Source organism: Neofelis nebulosa, chromosome 4, assembly GCF_028018385.1.
Source record: "Neofelis nebulosa isolate mNeoNeb1 chromosome 4, mNeoNeb1.pri, whole genome shotgun sequence".
NCBI lineage: Eukaryota > Metazoa > Chordata > Mammalia > Carnivora > Felidae > Neofelis > Neofelis nebulosa.
Window position 1 is genome coordinate 24535923 of NC_080785.1, and position 10692 is coordinate 24546614.

Genomic DNA, 10692 nt, shown 5'->3' on the forward strand with positions numbered 1-10692 from the left:
AGTCCGACCTGTTTTGGAAAGAACGCAACTTGGGGTTCTGAGTCACTGAGATCGGCAGTAAGGCCAGCGTGTGTGTTAACTCGGACTGCTTTTTCCTGCTGCAGGAAACTTTGGAAGGAATCGGCACATTTACCCCCGTACTAAGTGGATTGGAAGACACACCTGAGGTGCCCCAATCCAAGGGACCCTCAGGTCCGATGAAGACCGGTCTGCGGAGGAGGGCTTCTTCACCAGACATTCCAACAAAGAACAGATTGTCAGAAGGCATCAGACCCCCACCCCCTGCCCCCAGTGTTTAAATTCCAGGGACTGAAGAGCTGACTTTCACTTTCTAGAAGTGTCAGCATTCCGGGCACCACCCCCACTCTCCAGTCCAAGGCCTGAGGTTTAATTTACCACTGATATCATTGGAATGGTGAGGCGTTTTCGCATCGTATTAAGTTCTGCTTTCTACGAAAGTTTGTCATGTGTCAGAAAATGTGAAACACTCAGCTGGCCCTGGTGCCTGTTCTGACGTCACAAAGACGTCACTTTGTACTCACTGGGCCTCAGTTTTCTCACCTAAAATGTGGACACAAGATGATTTTATTTTATTATTTTTTTAACGTTTACTTATTATTGAGAGAGCATGAACATGGGAGGGGCAGAGAGAGGGGGAGCCACACAATCCGAAGCAGGCTCCAGGCTCGGAGCTGTCAGCACAGAGCCCCAAGCGGGGCTTGAACCCAGGAACTCATGAACTGTGAGATCATGACCTGACCCCAAGTAGGACGCTTAACCGACTGAGCCACCCGGGCGCCCCTACAAGATGATTTTTAAAGATACTTTCAGATTGAACCAAAGAACTGGGAGGTGACAGTTCAGTCTCATACTCAGATTTGGGGGCTGGGAAGCTTTGCTAATCCCACCCCTACCCCCACCCCGCCACCCCCGCAAAACCAGAGAAATGTAACCGTTCTACTGTGAGAGCACCCAAAGGCGGATATCGGAAAATAGAGAGTCCTGGGAAGACACCAGGAGTCAGCGGGCCCCTGGGAAGGAACCTTCAGGCAAGAAGGCTGCCAGGGGTTTCCTTGCTTTCCTCCTGGGGAGGAGGAGGAGGGCAGTGGGCCAAAGCGCCGGGGCAGGTGAGTCTAGGCTGGTCCACGGAGCTGTAGGACTGGTGGTTCCACGTGCCAGGATCATGTGCCGAGGCTGGATGGGGGAGAACCCGGGAGCTCTGCTGTGCTCTGCCTTTTAGTGAAAAAGCAGGAAGGGAGGAGCCAAATCCCAGCTGCGACCTTTCCCCTACTTTCTGGGTTCACAGTCTTCTTTTTCCAGGAGGAGTGGGTGGAGAAAGGAGAAAGTTGGGGATGAAGACGTGCTGGCAGGCAGGCAGGCACTTAGAAACTAAATTTTCTGTTTAGCCGGCAAGAATTTTTGGTTTTTCCTTAGAGTTTTGTCTGCTTTTGTGCTGGACCCAGTGACTCTTGCTCTGTTGTTAGGAGACGCTGGAGCGCCAAAATCACACTGCCAGATGTCCCAAAAGCCATCACTTGCTAGTTGGGGGCTTTGGGCAAATCCTTTAATCTTGTTGTGCTTCAGTTTCCTCACATGTTATGTGGAATGATAATAGCCCTTACCTGGAAAGTCAATGAATTCATCCTTGTATAGCACAAAGAACGGTACCCGGCACATAGAAAGCATTCCATGGCGGGCACCTGGGTGGCTCAGTCCCTTAAGTGCTGGACTCTTGGTTTCAGCTCACCTCATGACCTCGGAGTTTGTGAGTTGGAGCCCCACATGGGGGTTCCATGCTGACAGTGTAGAACCTGCTTGGGATTCTATGTCTCCCTCGCTCTCGCTGCCCCTCCCCTGCTCACACTCTCTCTCTTTCTCTCAAAATAAATAAATAAATAAACTTAAAAAAAAAATTAGAAAACATTCCATGAGTGTTAACATCATCTGTATCATTGACCACAAAAGTCCCAAAGAGGGACTTTGTTCACAGTAGCCTACGTTTGGTGCTCGAACCCCGAAGTTCCACAATAACCCTTTGGGGTCTGCATACTGTGAGCCTTAAATTTTTATTTTCACACAGCTGGAAGGAAGAGATGGGCACCTCTCGAACAATTCCCTCTCCCCCATATTCACTATCATTGCTTGAATGTCATGCCAGCTGAAGATAACCAGGGTTTGAGTGAATGTAGATAGCCCTTTGCTTCCCAACTATCAGCTACAAATATTATTGGCTGTCATCTTTGGGTAGGTACTGGGATGTCTAAGTCAGGATTCTTGTCCTGTTTCCGACACTGGCCAAATTAATCAATCTATTTGAGCCTTGGTTTCCTAATCTGTAAATTAGGGAAAAATCACATATAAATAAATAAATAGGAGATGCTCAGTAAGTAGTGACTATTGTTTTATTAAGCCATTTAGAAGCAGGTTCTTTTTTCTTTTTAAAGAAACATGTTTATTTTAAGTGTTTATTTATTTTGAGAGGGGGGTAGGGACAGAGAGAGAGAGAATGAGCAGGGGAGGGGCAGAGAGAGAGGGAGAGAGGATCTCAAGCAGTCTCCATGCTCAGCATGAGCCGGACTTGAGGCTGGATTCCATGAACAGTGGGATCAGGACCTGAGCCCAAATCAGGCATCAGATGCTTAACGGTCGGAGCCACCCAGGGATCCTGCAGCAAATTCTTTTTTTTAACAGTTATCTCTGTGCCCAACCTGGGGCTTAAATTTACAACCCTGAGGCCAAGAGTCACTTGCTCCACTGACTGAGCCAGCCCCTAGAGGCAAATTCTTATCCTAAGCAGGCTGTCATCTGGTTGGATAGATAAGACGTAAAATATCTAACTACCAGCCCCAGGTCCTGTAGGAGTATTGGTTAGAAATCAGTCACACTGGAGCGTGAATCCTGCTCCACAATTTGTTAGTTGTTGCCCTCGGGCTCTGCTGGCCTCAGTTTCTTCATTTATATAATGGAAGCAACAATAGTTCTAACCTAATAAGACTGTTACGAAGATTAAACTAAAGAATGGGCGTAAAATACTTAGCATAGACTAAGGGCAAAATAAATGGTGGTTATTAATCTAATTAGCTCCCAAAGCACACTATCATGAATGTACTGCGGTTCTTGGGAGCCCAGAAATAGAGGGAGAGAGAACTGGGCGGTAGGCAAATATGAAGTAAGAGCATAACTAGGGTGGAGATGCCTTGCCTGGGGATCTGGAATTGTAACATTCACCATGAGTAAATGGAAGACTGGAAACGAAGTAAGCATTTTTTATTGGAGAAATACAGGAAAAGGTGACTATCTTACCCAGCATCTTTGGCCCCACTGTTCCACCAAAGGAGGGTAGATAGGGTCCCAAGACAAACTCTCTTTGCGTTCTACCTCCCCATTGGGGACTGCTGATCAGGAAAAGCTCCTTATGTGGAGGTTCCTCAGAAAATTAAAAACAGAGCTGCCCTATGACCCAGCAATAGCACTGTTAGGAATTTACCCAAAGGATACATGAGTGCTGATGCATAGGGCACATGTACCCCAATGTTTATAGCAGCACTCTCAACAATAGCCAAATTATGGAAAGAGCCTAAATGTCCATCAACTGGTGAATGGATAAAGAAGATGTGGTTTATATATACAATGGAATAATACTACTTGGCAATGAGAAAGAATGAAATCTTGCCATTTGCAGCAACATGGATGGAACTGGAGGGTATTACGCTAAGTGAAATTAGTCAGTCAGAGAACGATACCATATGTTTTCACTTATATGTGGATCTTGAGAAACCTAACAGAAGACCATGGGGGAGGGGAAGGGGGAAAAAGTTACAGAGAGGGAGGGAGGCAAAGCATAAGAGGCTCTTAAATACAGAGAACAAACTGAGGGTTGATGGGGAGTGGGGGAGAGGGGAAAGTGGGTCATGGGCATTGAGGGGGCACTTGTTGGGGTGAGCACTGGGTGTTGTATGGAAGCCAATTTGACAATAAATTATATTTAAAAAAAAAAAGAAAAGAAAAGCTCCTTATGAACCCTATCTTTATCTCACACCCCCTATGGAGTCATAGTCAGCCCACGTGGGAGTACTGTGTGACAAATACACTATCTTCACAAATTTGATCTTATGATCCTGGGTCCGGTTAAAGAACATGTCTTGCATTGCTGGTGAGTACAAATGGGTACCCTGTATGGAAATCATTTCGGTAATGGCTGTAAAAACGAAAGAATGTGTACGCCCCTTAACCTAGAACTTCACTTGTCATTGCAGGCAAACTCCTGCACGTGGAGAATGGCGTATTCAGAGGCAATCGTTGCAGCACTGTTTACGATACAGAAGATTGGGAAGAAGCACAGCAGCCTATCAGGAGAAACTGGTTAAGTAAATGACCAGGATTGCACTTTCATACAGTGGGTCACCGTAAAGTCAGCAAAAAGAATAAGCAGTTTTGTACATACAGACGTGATCTCCACAATACATTAAGTGGAAGAAGCCAAGTATATAGTGTGTGTGTAGTATGCTACAGTTTATGTTAAAACAGACCCGCAAGACAGGATGTACAAAATGAGATACCACCTCCTACCCACTAGGATGGCCATATATATATATATATATAAAACGTTTATTTAGTTTTGAGAGAGAGCACACAAGGGAGGGGCAGAGGGAGAGGGAGACAGAGGATCCAAAGCAGGGTCCGTACTGACAGCAGAGAGCCCGATGTGGGGCTTGAACTCACAAACCGTGAGGTCATGACCTGAGCCGAAGTTGGGCGCTTAAGCAACTGAGCCAGCCAGGTGCCCCTATATATCCATTTTAAAAAAATTATTATTATTATTTTTTTAACGTTTATTTACTTTTGAGACAGAGAGAGACAGAGCATGAACAGGGGAGGGTCAGAGAGAGGGAGACACAGAATCGGAAACAGGCTCCAGGCTCTGAGCTGTCAGCACAGAGCCCGACGCGGGGCTCGAACTCACGAGCCGTGAGATCATGACCTGAGCCGAAGTCGGACGCTTAACCGACTGAGCCAGCCAGGCGCCCCCCTATATATCCATTTTTAAAGAAAATAAAATAAGCGTGGGTGAGGATATGGAACCCTTATGCATTGCTGTCGGGAATGTAAAGTGGTCAGCTGTTGTGGAAAACAGTTCGGCAGTTCCTGAAAAAGTTAAACATAGAGTTACCATTAACTTATATGCAAATGTTCATAGCAGCATTATACCTAATAGCCAAATAGGTGGAAACAACCCAACTATACATCAGCTGATGAACAGGTCAGCAAAATGTGATACAATAGAATACTATTTGGCCGTAAAAAAAGGAAGTTCTAATACATGCTTACACTATGGGTGAGCCTTGAAAACATTATGCTGAGTGAAAGAAGCCGGACACAAAAGGACACGTATTGTATGATTCCATTGACATAAAATGTCCAGAATAGGGAAATCTCTAAAGACAGAAAGTAGGTTAGTGGTTGCCAGGGGCTGGAGGGAGAAGGGGATAAAGAATGACAGCTAATGGGTACAGGGTTTCTTCTTGGGATGATGAAACTGTTCTAAAATTAGACAGTGGAGCTGGTTGCACAACTCTGTAAATACACTCTACACCACTGAATTTCACACTTTAACGGGGTGAATTTGGGCATGTGAATTGGATCTTAATACAGCTGTTACTCTTTAAAAAGGAAGGCAAATTGAAGACATCTTCAAATGACAAACAAAAAACAGAATGAACCACCCTAGACCCTTATTAAGGAAACTTGCAAGCATGTACCTGAAAAGAAAACTGAACCTAGGGGAAAAAATTGTGAGATTCAAGAAGAAAGAGTGAGTAAACACTGGGAAAATGAAATAAAACCGAACAAATTATGACTACTCAAAACTACCTTTCCAGACCAGAAGAAGGTAGGACACACGGCCACAGAGTGCAGCATGTGAGATCGGAGAGGTCCTTGCCCAGGACAGACGGCAGCAGAACCACGGACGAAACCGTGAAGAAACCCGTCAGGGTTAGTGGATACAGCTGCATCTGTGTGAACCCGCTGGCTGGACCATCACAACGGGAACAGCCAAGATTCGAAGGCTGGGGAAGTGCATGGAAAGTGTTTCTACTGCTTTGCAACTTTTAAGTCCAAAGTCAATTAAAAAAAAAAAAAAGTTTTAAAGGTTAAGAAAAACAAGAACAAAACCGTTTTCGATAATACCACTTTTTTTTAAATGGTAAACATTTAAGCTGGGAACGTTCTGCTTATTTTTTTCTTCATAGTACTCAATACCATCAAACGTGTTTTATATTTATGTACGGATCAACTATCTGTCCTCACTAGCAGGTAGCTCCCTGAGGACAAGGATTTGGGCTGTTTTGTCAACTACTATGCTAAACCCAGAGCGCTGCCTGGCATGTAGTAGGTGCTCCGGAAATATTTGTTGAGTGAATAAGGAACAGCTGCTCACTGATTGGTTTCATTTATTTGTATCTGTTGTGCAACATTTTAATAATGAGCATTACCGGGTGATACAGCTACGAGATATCCCCCCCCCCCCAGACTATTCTCGGGTGCACATGAGTTACTTTTACAATTGGAGAAAAAACACATTTTGTAAAATTAATTGCTTGTGCAACATTGTGACAACAGCAGATATGCAACGACAGCCAAGGGAGTTTGGATGGGGAAATTGGGTCAAGAGCAGTGGCAACTGTGGAGGTGGGGTGTTTGGGCGGGCTGGGGCAGTGCAGGGCACCAGAGGAAGGTGGAGCCATGGAAGGTAGAGCCGGTCCCCAAAGATGGGCCAAGAGCACCCAAGGCAAACAGAGGCTTCTTCGCCCCCTACCTGGGCCAAGGACCTCAATTCTGAGTGTGGTTCTGATGCTAACTACTCACTGACCTGGGACAAGTTACTTTCCCTGTGAAATGCAGGGAGGAGACAAATGAACTGTCTTCTAAGCGTTTCTGCCTCAGGGGTGTGTGGTTCCAGAAGCTGCGGCATGGGTGGGAGTGGGTCTGGAAGACACTGGAGACCTCTGTCCACAAGCCCCATTTGGGAATTGCTCGATGAACAATGCAGAGTAGAAAAGAATAGTTTTCAAAACTATATGGACCATATACTTTAACTATACATATATACACACACATAAATATGTACATATTATATATGTATATATACACATATATATGTATATACATACATATATACACATATATATGTACACATATATGTATATATATTATACATGCACATTATATATGTATATATATTATACATGTATACATATATATATTATATATGTATATATATTATACATGTATACATATATATATTATATATGTATATATACACATATATATGTATATACACATATATATGTATATATATATGGGAGAGACTGACAGGGTGCATTCTGAAAGATTAACATTGACATTATTTTTCATTAGGTGGGCCCTTTAATTCATTAATCACAATAAGCTCAGTGCCAGGGACCTATAGACTTTTCAAGGACTCTTAAAAATATTTGAGATATGGAAAAGAGAAGAAGTTGCTTCAAGATTTTTTATTTTATTTATTTATTTTTAATATATATATATATATTTTTTTTACGTTTATTTTTTATTATTGAGAGAGCGAGACAGAGCATGAGCATGGGAGGGGCAGAAAGAGGAGAAGACACAGAATGTGAACGAGGCTTCAGGCTCTGAGCTGTCAGCACAGAGCCTGACGCGGGGCTCGAACCCACCAACTGGGAGATCGTGACCTGAGCCGAAGTCGGATGCCCAACCGACTGAGCCACCCAGGCGCCCCTTCAAGATTTTTTAAAAGGCAAAATTAAAATGAATAAACAATCAAAGGTTCTCCAAATATGACATCATGTCAACTGGACAATTTCAGTTCAACCTGATAACTTTAAATGTGGGATATGGGTGTATTTTAATGTGCTGGAGGCATCCAGCTTACGTAGGCATGTGTAGGAATTGTGCAAGTTTCTTAAAATGAGTAAGTGGTAGATTATGAATTAGTTTTATAGTTTCCTGTAGTTTCCAACTTTCTATTCTAAGCATATATGGTAAGAAGAAAAAGAGGGATGCCTGGGTGGCTCAGTCGGATAAGCCTCTGACTCTTAATTTTGACCCAGGTCGTGATCTCACGGTTCATGAGTTCGAGCCCCACATGGGGCTTGGTGCTGACAGTGAGGAGCCTGCATGGAATTCTCTCTCTCCCTATCTCTCTGCCTTTCCCCACCCCCACCCTCAAAATAAATACATATTTTTTTGAAGTTAAAAAAAATAAATAAAAAGAAGAAAACTTCGATGAACTTTGGGAAAGCATGTGCGTGAAAAAGCCGAGGAAAATATAGGGTGAAGAAGCACTATTTCCTCATCTCCACAAAGGCCGAGGACTACCTAGTCCTTTGATTTCTGTAGGTAATAATAATCAGAAGGGAAACTCGCTCAAAACATGTATTTTAAACAGCTTTCTGTTTCTGGGCTGTCAACTAAGTTATGTCCACCCAACAATTAGAGTAAATCTGTGTATTGATATTTTGCTCCCTCTTTCCTTCATGGAATCATGACATTATTAAATGTTAAGACCTAGAGGAAGTCTTCCTTCCTCCTGGTCCTTGTCTTGGCGACCACAGTGGGCGGAGAGCAGGGAGCCCAGGTCAGCTGTGACCGAGCCAGGCACGGAGCAGAGTGGGCTTTGTGCTGCTTGGCCAGTGGCTGCAGGAGTTTCAGAAGGAGGCAGGTGTTTTGCTGTTGCACTAGGGGGACGGACATCGGGGTGGGGGGCTCGGGAGGCATGGGGTCGTCCCGATGTCTGTGCTGTTTTCATTCATAATTACAACACCTACCTCCGTCTCTTCTGCGTGTGGCTACACACACACATGCCCTGTGTTTACACATATGTGCCCACATGGGCACATTCTCTCTTCTTGTCAGGCTGGCACCTTTCCCCCAGACACAGATGCCCAGACATTTCTGCTGCCAGCTGACTGACTGCGTGGCTCTGTTCCAAGTTGGCTAGTGGAGGACAGGGGGCCGCCCTGCTGCCTCTTATCCCAGCCAAGAAGGGCAGAAGCTGCTGCCGGCAAAGACTGTCCAGCCAGAATTCTCCCCCTCCCTTCCCTTCAATGGTGATAGTGATGGTCTGGGCCCACCTGAGCCCTACACAGCCCCCAACCCCAACCTCCCAATGCTTCCCCCCCCCCCATGCTTCCCCCAACACCCCGATGGATCCTGAAAGGCAGCTAAATTCACTCAGTATGCCAGGCTCCCAGCTCTCTCACTTGGCCTTGGGAACCTCTCCAGTCCCTCACCTCTGGTTCTTTTGCATACTCAAGTATCACTTCCTGATATCATAGCATTCAATGTTTTGTCTTTCAATCGATAAAGGTGTTCTGTCTAGAAAACCTCCTGTTCCCCTAGAACAAATATTTTACTTATTTATTTATTTCTACTGTTAGGTTGTCATCACTTTGAGAGGAAGGATTACTTTAAAAATTAAAAATATAGCGTCTTTTTTTTTAATGTTTATTTATTTTTGACAGAGAGAGAGACAGAGGATGAGCAGGGGAGGGGCAGAGAGAGAGGGAGACACAGAATCGAAAGCAGGCTCCAGGCTCTGAGCTGCCAGCACAGAGCCCGATGCGGGGCTCGAACTCACAGACCGCGAGATCATGACCTGAGCCGAAGTCGGACGCTCAACCGACTGAGCCACCCAGGTGCCCCAAAAATATAGCGTCTTTTTAATCTGTGCCTTGTACAGACTAGATGCTCAGTGGTGATCTGTTGATCAATCTCTTATCACACACAAGCAGTAAATATCAGTGAGCCCGCTGAGGTCACTAAACCCTTTAGCTAGACTGAACTTGTACCCTCCCTGCCCATGTCACCCACATCACCAAACTCAGGCTTGGCCACTGCCCAGCCTGAAGCAATGGGCACATCCCTTCCTCGGTGCAGCCTCAGGGTCCTCTGTTAAAACACAGGGACTGAGCTACATAATGTTCTAAAGCTCCTTCTAGTGGATTAGATTCTATAATTCAGTGCTTTTATGGCATCCTGGCAGCTTCTTGTCCTCCGGCTTCTGGAATAAACTCATAGTTGTCCCCTGCCTCTTCTGTCTCTGCAGGAGAGGGAGGAATCAAGGGAAAAGAAAAAGAGGTAGATGTGGAAAATCTCCTTCCACAGTGAAGAAAACCACCAGCTTAGGGACTCATGCAAAATGAGAGCCACCCAGAAGAAGGAGCAGGTATATAATGGGACATGTAGAGCCCAGGGGGCTCTGAGTGTGTACATCGGGGCAGGTGTGTGCACACTTAGGAACCTTGACACTGTGAGTGGCTCTCAGCCTGTTGATGTTCTCATTGTCGATGTGATTCCTACTGCCCCAGAGTGCCTGGGCAGGTGACTTTCAAAGCCTCCTGATACAGGTCACTTGGTCAACGGGCATGTGACTGTTGCTGTTTTTGTGTACCTGAAACTGTGTGCTGGGCTCAGTCACTGCAGGAAGTTCAAGCTCTCTGGTTGGATTAGTGAGTCACCCAGTAAATAGTGGACACGGGCTGCCTACAGCTCCCTTCTTCCAAGCCAGGAAAGGAGGGGAATCCTTCCCCTCCATGCTCCCAGAGGCCAGCACACCTGAACAGCCCCTTCCCACAGAGGGGATGCATTGTGAAACTATCTCCTGAGGATGAGACATCATTCATAAGG

The 10692-nt window shown here is 45.2% G+C and overlaps 1 long non-coding RNA gene across 3 annotated transcripts; it reads left to right on the forward strand.

Annotated features, from left to right (window-relative positions):
- Positions 1–50: 50 nt before the first annotated feature.
- LOC131509021 (uncharacterized) lies at positions 51–6525 on the forward strand. 3 transcript variants are annotated; one of them, XR_009260262.1, is made up of 4 exons: positions 51–1127; positions 4057–4153; positions 4257–4362; positions 5671–6525. It is a non-coding gene; the product is annotated as an uncharacterized LOC131509021 (long non-coding RNA). The 3 variants fall into 3 exon arrangements; XR_009260264.1 differs by having other exon boundaries at positions 5880–6525; XR_009260263.1 differs by lacking the exon at positions 4057–4153.
- Positions 6526–10692: the final 4167 nt, after the last annotated feature.